Source organism: Colobus angolensis, unplaced genomic scaffold (assembly GCF_000951035.1).
Source record: "Colobus angolensis palliatus isolate OR3802 unplaced genomic scaffold, Cang.pa_1.0 Scaffold276, whole genome shotgun sequence".
In the NCBI taxonomy this organism is placed as follows: Eukaryota; Metazoa; Chordata; class Mammalia; order Primates; family Cercopithecidae; genus Colobus; species Colobus angolensis.
In genome coordinates this window covers 2,333,614-2,346,329 of record NW_012115999.1, presented here as the reverse complement: position 1 = coordinate 2,346,329, position 12,716 = coordinate 2,333,614, and the positions used below count along the sequence as shown (strand labels likewise).

General features: G+C 38.9%; 1 pseudogene; it reads right to left on the bottom strand.

The window, feature by feature from the left end:
- LOC105516166 overlaps positions 1-12,716 on the bottom strand; it is a 39,326-nt pseudogene extending 26,610 nt beyond the window's left edge.

Below are 12,716 nucleotides of genomic sequence, written 5' to 3'. Positions count from 1 at the left end.
CGCCACCACGCCCAGCTAATTTTTGTATTTTTAGTAGAGACAGGATTTCACCGTGTTGGCCAGGCTGTTCTTGAACTCCTGACCTCGTGATCCACACACCTCAGCCTCTCAAGGTGTTAGGATTACAGATGTGAGCCACCAAGCCTGGCGTTATTGCTAATATTAATTGAAAGCTTGTGTTGCACCAAACACCGTTCTATGTACTTAACACATACTGAATCTTCATAATCATGTAAGGTAGGTTCTACTCTTATTCCATTTTGCAGAGGGAAAATTGAGATATATAAAGTTTAAACAACTTGTTCAAGGTTATAAAAACAGAACTGCGTTTAAAACCTGGGAGTTCAGCTCCCTGATCTGAGCTCTTAACCACCATACTATACTAAGCATACTTAAATAAGCACTCTGAAGTTAAAACCTCTTCATACTCTAAAATATCTCCTTAATGCTACTTTTGATTATTACTCTTCCCCTGCGGTGGATTTGTGTATTTGGGGCATGTTCAGCATTGTCTTAGGCAGCTGGATACCCACTTCTCAAATATTTGCCTCCAAAGGCTATACAGCACTGTGACATGACAACTGAAGAAAGACTATACTCTGAAGTGATGTAACTTTTAGGCAGCTCTGTGGAGCAATGGATAGTGCATTGGAGTTCTAGTGGTGAAGTGATGTAGCTTTCAATCCCGTTTTATAATAAGAAAAGAACAAAAATAGAACCTATATAATAGTTTGGTCTATATATAACTTATTTATTGGATTTTTTTTCTTTTCTCAGTTGATACATATGTCATGGAATGTCACTTTTGTTTTCTTGAAAGTCCTAGAGCCAAGTAGGTAGGCAGAAAGGCACTCTATTCGTTATCTTATCAATTAACTGACATCATTATTTCAGTTTCATTTTCATATCTCTTAAAAGATGACCTATATATACAACAAAGATAAAATAATTCGACCAAAAACAATCTGCATGTGTACCCCAACAAGGTCCTATAGATCATCTGGGCAACATCTTGAATGTACTTCATGTCACATTTATTCATTGAGGGCATGATAGGAGAGAGATTATTTTAACTTTAATTTGTTCATATGTATCTCATCAAGGTTTTTTTTGGCTCAAGTTACACCAGCAGTCAGAAAGCAAAGATGAACACGCATTCTGGCATTGCACAAACTTTCAGTGAGCTGCTCAATTCCTGAGTAGGTTTGAAACAAGCACAGGCTTTTGTTTGTTGTTTTGTTTTGTTTTAGCTAATGGTTATGTGAATTAGCTTATGGTTAGGTTAGGTTATGTGAATGGTTTAGCTAATGGTTAGTTAAATAACCATAGGGCCGGGTCTTCATTTTGAAATGCTCTAAATTGATATCTCATACTCAGATGGTGGCGAACAGCCACCTCACCAGGTTAGTTGTTCCGAAGACGAAGTGAGACTTTTTCTTAATTTTGGCCACCATCCAATCAGGTAGCAAAGATAAGACAGGCAAAATGGTTATTCCATATTTCTCAAAAGTACTGTGCAACATTGGTGTTATGCTATGCCTAAAATGCACTGCTTGGTTAGGTTTAGGGAATGTTGCAGTCTATTTCTGCCATGTCTTGGCATATTAGAAGCTCTAATAAGCACCATAATAAAGAAGTCTTTTAATATTGCCAATGTTGTATTTTCCAAACTGTCTACTGTCATCAATGCTAATGGTCAGCGGTGAGACTGATATTCCAGCCAGATTATTCTTTAGCCCATATAAGGTATACTGAGACTAAATCCCTCGTAGGTAAAGCTCTAAGAGAAAAAAAATGTAGTGTCTAGAACAAGGTGTTTCCAGTCAAATGACTAGGAGCCCATGTCCTGGTTTAGTCTATTGGCAATTCTATAATTTGAGGCAACCATTGTTAAATTCTTTGAGGTTTTTTTTTTTTTAATCTGCAGATGAGAAATACATCTTTCCTCAAAGGGCAGTTGTGATTTTTTTAATCCATTAGTGAATTCATACATTTAACAATATTTATTAAATATCTTCCCAGTGTTAAATATTGTACTGTTGACTGGGAATTCACGAGTTAACCAGCTCAGTTGGAATTGAATTCTTTACTCATTGGAAATCCCTGATCCACTTTTGCACCTATATCATCCTGGAACTTCAGTTACTTATCCTATTTTTGCTATTACGTAGGAAGAAAGATTCACCAGCAAGCCGGGTCTGTGCCAGACCAGGCCAGATGTTTTTCAGAACCGCCAAGCAGAAAGGAATGTCACTCACAGCCTGGATGGGAAACGTAAAATGTGCTAAGAAAAGACAAGCTATTTGTCAAGGCTTCTCCTACAAGAATTTAAAAAATGCTATTTTGACTTCTACCCTTTGTTCTGCTTTAGAAAAAATTCCTGGCGTTTTCAACCTTTGTTCTATTTGAGTAATTCATTTTTAAGAGTCAACACCTGGCCAGGCGTGGTGGTTCATGCCTGTAATCCCAGAATTTTGGGAGGCCGAGGAGGGTGGATCACCTGAAATCAGGAGTTCAAGGGCAGCCTGGCCAACATGGTGAAACTCTATCCCTACTAAAAATACAAAAATTAGCTGGGCGTGGTGGCGGGTGCCTGTAATCCAAGCTACTTGGGAGGTTGAGGCAGGAGAATTGCTTAAACCCGGGAGGCAGAGGTTGCAGTGAGCCAAGATCGTGCCATTGCACTCCAGCCTGGATGACACGAACGAAGCTTCATCAAAAAAAAAAAAAAAAAGAGTCAACACATGAAAGACTTTCCTTTAAAGATGAATGTATTACTAAGAGGAAAGAAAGAAGAAGAAGGTGGTTCATTTGTACCTTGTGTTGCTATTGTACTTTGTGTTTCTCCAGGTGGAGAAAATGTTTTTATCCCCTCACCTCCTCCTTCTTTCCTGCTGCTCTTTTAGCCTTGAAAAGGAGTTCTACATTTTAAGTGAGGCCACCCTAAGGGAAACCACTGAATTAGCCGTGCAGTCCATGCAAGGCCTGGCTAGCTAAACAAAGGGGGCTCATGCACCATCTTGCTTTTGCCTGTGGGACAGATTTCTCATTTACATTTCCAAGAAGTTAGCGCAATAAATTCAGAAGCACTCATAACTGCCTTGCACAGAGTTTCTGGCTCACAGATCCAGGGGAACTTGTAATACTTGCTGGAATTGGGGTGGGTGCAAGAATTATAAACAAAAACGTATCAAACCACTTCACTTGTGTGAATATTCATAGGGACATCAAGCAGATCAAAAAAGATGAATGTACTTGGAAATTAGGTGAGAATACAAAGTCTAGCAACTTTTTGACCTTTTGTTGTATACTGCTCCAAAACAGGGTTTCTGAAGCTCAGCATGATTGGCATTTGGGGTACGATAATTCTTTGTTATGAAGGAGCTGTCCTGTGCATGGTCAAATGTTTAGCAGTATCCCTGATTGCTACATGCCAGTAGCTACTCTTCCTAGACACTGTCAAATATCCCCAGGGGCCAGAAGCAAAACTGTTTCCAGTTCAAAAGCACTGCTCAAAAGTAATAATTTCTTACAAATTTTGGTGCAATGGACTCCTTTGGCAATCTGGAGAAGATGGTTAATTCTTTCTCAAATTAATGTTTTTAAATGGATAAAAATAAAATACATAGGATAACAAGGAAAAGTATTAATCTTAAAGTTATCAAAATTTATGTTTAAAAAACACAAAATTGTGCTATAATCATTTATATAGTGATTGGACTGAAATCAAAGTAGGCATCCTAGTGTAGCTTAGGGTATCAACAGACCTGCTGGGCTCTGGTGATGGTAGTGACTGTGGCAGTGTTGGGAACTGGCTCAGTCGACAACTTGCTGCCCACCTGAGCAAGTAATCTGATTCCTCTGGACCCCATAGGCTTATCTATAAAGTGATGGGCTCTGCTTGGATCAGAGTTTATTAAATCTCTGCAGCTAGTTGATATATTTTAAGCCACTGTAACATATACGAACCTCATTTAGGCTAACAGAATCTCTCAAAGTGAGTATTGTTATACCCATTATAAAAGTAAAGAAATTGAGACAGAAAGAGAGGTTAGGTTGTTTAACTGGACAGGTGGTTAATGGTACAGTCAAGTAAGATTGTTGGGACCAAGAACTGGGCTTTTGTTTGTTTGTTTGTTTGTTTTTTATACAGGAATCTTAGCAAATGCCAGGAATGTAACAGGTACCCAGTTAATGTTGAATGCATGAAGAAGAAAATGAATGCATTCATAAATCACCAACTTTCATTTTCAGTGTTGAGTCAACCCATTTATCTCTTAACATCATACTTCTCAGGCAAAAGAGTTGTCCAGATATGGTTTAATTTGCTTACTTATTGTGTAATGCCAATGTACTTGTTCATAAATGACACAAATACACACACACACACACGCACACACACACGAGTTCCTTTTCTTGTGGGTCTTTTGGATCCCATGGGATAGAGAAGAATTTCATCTAGGAGTATCTTGAAGCTCACTCAGAGCCTGAACCAGTTTTTTGTTGTTTATTTTAAAAATTTTAAATCCTGGGGTACATGTGCAGGATGTACAGGTTTGTTACATAAATAAATGTGTGCTATGGTGGTTTGCTGCATCTATCAACCCATTGCCTAGATATTAAGCCCAGCATGCATTAGCTAATTTTCCTGATGTGCTCCCTCCCTCCCACACTCCCCTGCCCTGACAGGTCCCAATGTGTGTTGTTCCTCTCCCTGTGTCCATGTGTTCTCATTGTCCAGCTCCCACTTATAAGTGAGAACATGCAGTGTTTAGTTTTCGGTTCCTGCGTCAGTTGCTGAGGATGATGGCTTCCGGCTCTATCCATGTCCCTGCAAAGGATATGATATATTCATTTTTATGACTGCATAGTATTTCATGGTGTATTTGTACCACATTTTCTTTATCTAGTCTATCGTTGATGGGCATTTGGGTTGATTCCATGTCTCTGCTACTGTGAATAGTGCTGCAATGAACATACGTATGCATGTATCTTTGTAACAGAATGATTTATATTCCTTTGGGTATATACCCAGTAATCCTATTGGTCTATGGTCAAAAGGTATTTCTGCTGAACCAGTTGTAATACTGTTAGCAGGATAAATTCTGCCAGACCATTTCCCCTGTGGTGTTCCTATCCTGCTGAAGTGAAGTTTCTGATAAAGTGACCAGGCCCGTGAGCACACAGTCATGGTAACTGTAGCAAAGGAACTGCCTAACGGACACTGGGGAGGGCAAAAGTGGCCAAGCTGAAAAGGGAAATCAAGACAGGGTTTTATCTGAGGATTATTGTCATTTGAAATCTAGCTTTTCAAGAGGGAGCTAGTAAGAGGGAGCCCAGATCAGCTACAGGACAAACAGAGGATCTTCTCTCTTGTTTTGTAGAAAATAAATGAGCTTGATTATGGGCTTAGAGCTTCAGAGTTGTAGTGTGTGAGGCACACATGAATTAAAGAGTAAGTGGCCATAAAGATTCTTCTGGTGGGTTTCAGTTCTTGCTCGGTGATGGTGACCAAGACCTCACTTCCCTGGGCTGCAGTGATTTCTTTTGCAAACTATGGTGACAAACTAACTGCAGGTTGCAATTCAAAGGCCTACAGATAGGAGGTGTAAATGAGTGAAGCTTAAGACAAAAGGGAGTAGTGATGACTTGCAGCCAATCAAGTCATCTCGTCTAAAAGAGGCTCCACCGCTCAATTCTAGTCTACTATTGCCATGCTAGAATGTGGGCAGTATATTGCCAGATCTTCCAGACTTTTTAAAACCCTGAAATTTGAGTTTGAAATGTTGATGATTCAAAGCTTTAATGACATGGTGCAGGGCAGATTTGATCCCAGGATGGCCATGGATGATCTATCAAGTCTGGCAGAATTAACAATCCCATCAGTACAAGTAGATATGCTAATTGTGAAATTTTTACAATTTACATGTCTTTACAGTTTGCAAGTCACTTTCATGATTTTATCAGAGTCTCATGAAAACCCTGTGAGGTGCTGTTATCCCTATTTTGCAAAGGAGAAATCTTAAGTTCAGGAATGTTAAGTGACTTATTCACAAGTTACAGAGCAAGAAAATGCAGAACCTAGATTCATCCTCTAGTCTTGGACACCCCAGCATTCCTGCCAACAATATTGTCCTGTCCTCAAACACAGATCTTTGTTATCCCATTTAGCAGCTCTGGAGGTCAAATAAAGGAAACATCACCACTCCAACCAGTGGTCTGAGAAAGTCTGTTCTTACAACAGGAAAGGGTTTTGAGAGGATCCTCATAAGGAAGGAATACTGAATCTCCATTCTTGTACCAGTTCAATTTCAAACTGATGAACACTTAAAAATATGTGTTTATTCTTTTGCTATTTCAAAATGTTTCAATGTAATTTATCAGGTAAAATAAATTTATATTATTGCTTTATTATAGGTTTTGAACATTTGCTTTTAATGAAGTTGAACATCTTTTCAAAATCTCATAAGCCATTTGTATATTCTAAGAAGAAGCCTGCTTGGGGTCTTTATCCATTTTTCTATTGGATTGTTTTTTTTTTTTTTTTTTTTTTTTTTTTTGAGACGGAGTCTTGCTCTGTCACCCAGGCTGGAGTGCAGTGGCCGGATCTCAGCTCACTGCAAGCTCCACCTCCCGGGTTCACGCCATTCTCCTGCCTCAGCCTCCCGAGTAGCTGGGACTACAGGCGCCTGCCACCTCACCCGGCTAGTTTTTTGTATTTTTTAGTAGAGACAGGGTTTCACCGTGTTAGCCAGGATGGTCTCGATCTCCTGACCTCGTGATCCGCCTGTCTCGGCCTCCCCAAGTGCTGGGATTACAGGCTTGAGCCACCGCACCCGGCCATCTATTGGATTGTTAATCTGCTTTTTCTTGTTGAATTATAAGAGCTTTTTATATATTAAGGAAACCAGATCACTTGTAGGTCATATGTGTTACAACTTATTTTTTCCAGCTTGTCATTTGTTAAATCTTTCATGTTTTTTAAAGACCTATTTTTCAATGTTTTAAAAATCAAGATGGCTCTTCAAGATTACCCTGATTATGTGGCTGATGCTGCTGAAAGTTGAGTTTGTGCAACTTCACTAAAGAGCTTCTGTTTATCATCACAAAGGGATAGTGTAATGCTTCTCAACAGGACCTGGTTTATACCACTGTGAGTCATTCAAATTACTGGAAAAACTGACTGACCACTGGAAATTATTGTCTTATTTCCTATAACCCTCAAAGGAATTGGGGGCATTGTAGAGGGAATGTTTCTCATTCTCTCTGTATTCAGACATTGTCCTGACTGACTTCAAGGCTTTGACTCTGAGAGAAAAACTAAAGACAATTCCAAAGCAAAAAAGTTTCCCAAGTTATTTTAAGTTCATGAAAAATGAAGTTAAACAGCTGCAAGTTGTGATCCTACTTATTCATTACAAGAATTCCTCTTCCTAAATGTAAGCCCACTTTTTCTGATATATGCGATGTAAGCACATTTTGTCTGATATGTGCAAATTTATCAGAGAGCTCATACCTTCAGCCATCATTATTTGGTTCAGAAGCCACTCAGGAACGTGCTTTTGGCATCCCAGCCAAAGAAGAGAGGACTGCCATTAATCAGACAGACAAATACATTGACAAGAGAACTCAACTTTGGCCTAAATCAGTGGAGACAAAGCTCACATACAGTCACTGAAGTAAAAAAGTTGCCATGTTTTTGTTCTGATCCAGGTTGCATAAGACAAGATACAAAAACAAGCCTTTCACTATAGACACTGTTCATTCAAAAATCACTTTGTATCAAGTTGTCAGATTCACCATCTGAAATAGCATCAGATGTATAGCTACAAAGGGAAGGTCACATATCTTTCAGGGTGACTATAGCTACCAAACCAGAGAGTCCTGGCAACGTAAAGACCAGGTTTAATTAAAGGAGAAAGGTGGCAAGGCATACACTGGTCCACCCGGGACATTTGCCTCTAGTTTTCTTCCCACTTCTGGTTGTCAGTATTTGTATACAGTAAGAAATAGAATGTACTGAGTTGTACAGTTTTTGGCTTTTCTAGCTTAACCAGAGATCAAAACATGGCACCACTAACTGAGGTAGAGTGACCAACTCTCTGTTTCCCCAGGACTGTCCTCATTTTAGCACGGAAAGTGCAGTGTCCTGGGAAACTCCTTGGTTCCAGGCAAACCAGAACATTTGGTCATTTTAGATCTTGGTCTTAACCTGCTGATTTTTTCTCTAGTCTTGTTATTCCACAGAGGAATAAAATAAGACAAAATGGGCTTACATTTAGGAGGAGGAATTCTTCTAATGAATAAGTCGGATCACAACTTTTGGAGTGAGAAATGCTAGAACAAGATGTAAAAGACCACAGTCTCAGAAAGAGAAAATAACATTGTTGAGGTCATTCTAGTTCTATGATTCCTTGATTCTGCAACGCTACCTCTATCATCTTGAGATAGTTGAGCTGTAAGTAAAACAATCTTTATTGCCATTTATCAAATAATTACTATGAACCAGGCACTGCGCTAACTCTAATTTTATTCTCATGACAACCTTAGGAAAGAGATATTATTTGATATAATTTATAAGTGAGGAAACAGGCCCAGTTGTTCAGGTAACAAATGGTGAAGACAGGATTTGAATTTAGGTCTGTGTAGTTAAAAGGCTTGTGCTCACATTCACTGTGCCCTTGTCTTCCATTACCCACAAATAGTTGTGAAGCATTATTCTTGCCATTTCCCTGATAGGAGATAGTCCCTACTGCCTATGCTGCAAGTGATCCCTGGAGACCAGAGAAATTGTAATGGTAACAACATGCACTTACATAATATATTTTACATTCCAAATACTTTTACAGGTGGTCCTTGACTTATGATAGTTCAACTTATGATTCTTTGACTTTTCAATGAGTTTATTGGGGTATTGAAGACATTTTCAACAGGATATTTTTGATTTATGATGATGGGTTTATTGGGACGTAATCCTATCACATGTCAAGAAGCATCTGCACTTCTATTTTCTACTATTATCATCCAAAAGGAACTGGGAAGTGGCTGATATTGGTTTTATCTCTATTTGTAAGAGTTAGGAAAGAGTGGTGTGTATGAGCATGACCAGTTGTTGATGGGTACACGGGGATTAATGGTAAAATTGGACTCTTGGCTATGGTTCATGATCCTAACTCCTGAATAGCATGTCTAGTTGGTAAAGACTGAGGAATACTGTGATTTTCCTAGTTGTCATCAAAGACCCCCAAAGGGAATTTGTTCAACTTTGTTACCTTCACTTTTCTGTCTTCTTCACTAGGCTGTGAGCTCCAGAGAAGGCAGGTTCAAGTATCTGTCTATTGTTTCTTGATGTCCAGAGTCTGGCTCATAGAGTCTCAATACACATTGGATAAATAAATGAGTACCCTCCATATATCCTTCTCTTAATTTGATAGTGGTTATCGTTACCAATTCCCATGCCACTGTACCTTCTTTCAAACTGTTCTTCTTTTAAACTCCCCTCATTCTCAAATCCTCAAATATCACCTTTACCAGGCAGCTCTCCCAGCCCTTCCAGTTGCTAGTGTTTTCTTGAATATGCAGAAGCCCCATCTCCCTGCCAGTTCCCCTTCTTTTGTTGCACTTACCCCTGTCTCTCTTTTGTTACAGTGATTTTTAACTTACATAAGCCAAAAGGGAATAGTGGGGACTGTGGCTAACTAAAGGATAACTCTTCCATCTAAAAGTAGCATTGCTACTAAATTTTAGCCCATTATTGTTATTAATAATGTGGGTCCAATGCTGTAAGATTTTTCAGATTTTTATTTAATGGAATCTGAATTTGAGTTTTAAGTGTTGAGACTCTTTCAGAGTTTTAAAAACACACAATGAAGGGCAGGTTTAACTCCAGGATGGCCAGAATTCCAGTTTCAACCATTCAGTGAATATAGTAGATACGTTTATTGTCTGTGAAATTATATTTTAGTTAACATTTAAGAGTACTTTATAGATTGCAAATCTCTTTCATGATTTTATATGAGTTTTGTGAAAATCTTGAGGTACTGTTATCCCTGTTTTACAGAAGAGAAAACTAAAGCTCAGGAATGTTAAGCTACTTATATGAGGTCATGCAGCAAGAAAGTGGCAAAATACGGACACATTCTCCAGTCTTGACACTCCCACCTCTTCTGCCAACCATATTGTCTTATTCTTCTCTTCCTGAACATGTTAAGGGCAGACACATATCTGTCTTTCTTAAAGTAGTGTTTTATACAGGTGCTCAATGTGTGTTTGTCTGCATGAAATAAAGAAAATACATAGATACACTTAGAAGTAGGAAAACAGCCAGTACAGATGATGTTTCTCTTTTTATCCCAATGAACCAGTTGTGCTATAATTTTTTATGAGTATTTTCTATGGTGTAGGAATTCACAATCAGAATTCAACCATTTCATTTCTTGGTGCAGTTCTTACAAATTCTCATAACTTCCATGCACATTGTACATACTCAAAAGTGTTTCAGTAACTATGTATTGATTAGCTCTTCCTAGCCTTCCTTATGAAGTATTCGAGAGTGTGTGTGTGTGTGTCTGTGTGTATGTCTGAGAGAGAGAGAGAGAGAGAGGAGAGAGAACTAGGTGAGTGTTATGGAAATAGGTAACCAAAAAAGATAAGTAAGTGGTCTCTATTTTCCAGAAGTTTATATTTAATGAGAGTTTCTCATATGTAGACAAGGGGAAAATAGTGCCATTTTAAAGAAAAGGAGGACTGGGAGCAGAGTAGATCTTAATTTATCATTAGACATTTATTTGATTTCACTTCAGTCCAAATATCATAGTCTCTGTCTTCAAATGATTTTCAATCCAGGCAGAAGACAGATTTATACACGTTCTCTCTCTCTCTCTCTCTCTCTCTCTCTCTCTCTCTCTCTCACACACACACACACACACACACACTCTTACTCACAGTCACTGATACACTCAGCCGTAACTATTTTTACTTATTTTTAATCCTAAGGTGATTTAGGGCCATTTCATTACCTTTTGTTTTCTATCACTTTTTAGACACAATTAAATATTTCTCACAAATAAAGGTCATTTTTAAAGCCCAAATAGTTTCTCTTCTTTCTAGGCAACCATTCTCTGATGTAATTTATGTTTTTTGTTGCTTAGCTACTTGAAAAAAAAAAAAAAAAAAGGGCAACTTGCCCCATTTTCATGGAAGAAAGGCTCCTTGGTGCTTTCATTTGCATGATACCAGGAGCTGTTACAGTCTGAATCTGAATCAAAATCACTCTGCCCCTAGGAGATGCTCCGTATTCTAATGAGTGCCTTCCTGTTCCCCAGACTCATGTTCTTACCTTTTCCCTGTGGGCCAGGAGAGCTTCACTTTTTATATTTTCTAGACCCTCCAAACCAGCCCCAGGTGAACTGGGCCTCTCTTCCTGTTGCATGAACCAGTGAGTAAACCCTTGGATCATGAGTTCACCGTGGCTTGGATTCCAGGACCTCCACCAAGCCCAGGGACTCTGGGAAGAAAACAGAGACTCTGCGTCTTAGGACTTCAGTCAACACCTCAAAAGACAAAAGAGTCCAACAACAGCCTCTGCAGGCACTGTTAGTTATAAGGAGTGAGATGTCGATTGGTTGGTTCACATGTAACTCCTACATTTGGGCTAAGATGAAGACAGCTTGAGATTCATAAGAAGGGCTTGTTCTTTCTTTATGAGACAGGATGGCTGTACCCTACCTATGTCTCCCTCTGGGGTCAGCTTCATGGGGTCTCCTCTTAATGAGATCTTAAAGGGACTTTTGTAATGATTTTATCCTACTGATGAGTTGAAGGAAAAATACTAAAAACTGTGGATCTAAGACAACATCAGGTCTTGGAAATTTGCCTCTACCACTGTTATTTTGAAATTTAAATACAAATCTGAAACACCATTTTCTTCTACTCAAAAATACAGATAATCAGGAGAATCACTGAACGACCTGAGGTTGTGTCATTCAGGCCAGGTGTCTGCTTTCAATACATATTGTTTAACCTCAGATTTTTGTTTTAAAATTTCCATTATAAACACTAGGTGATATTCAAGATAAGGCTCATTGAACCAGGACAAGATAATAGCATTGGCATGACACTTACTAGAAAAACCTGAAAAATTTAGTAGTTTATATACTTAGGCAGAATAAAAATAATTTGCTACTTTAATGCACACTGTAATGGTAATGGTTTGGTGTGGTGGGTTTTCTTATAACAGGGAATAGCTGTGTCATTTTGATAAAAATATGTGGTAGATTTAGTTTTCATGCCAAAAACAAAAACACAGAACCCCCACTTCCCCACAAAACCCTAATGATGATGCCCATAGAATATAAACGATTCTTCTCCAAATGTCTGCTTTTTCGTTTGTTGGTGAGGGGTACAAATGCCCCCTCACTTTCCTCCTCATTGTCCCCACCCTAATTTCACCACTATTGTAGAGGCGGAGACAGGGAGGTGAGATGGAAAGAGTTCAGACAGACTTGCCCTGCCCCTTGTTAGTGGTGCGACATTAGGCAATTTCTTTGAGAACAATAATACTTGCAGCATAAGTTGTGAGAATTGTAAGAAGGTAAAATTCCTTACCTCATGCCCAGTGTAGGATGGATCCCATTACCCAATTTCAGGTTCCCTTCACTTTCCCAGGAGGCCACCTGCATCATCTCTTCTGCTTTTTTCCCACAAAGATCCTGCAT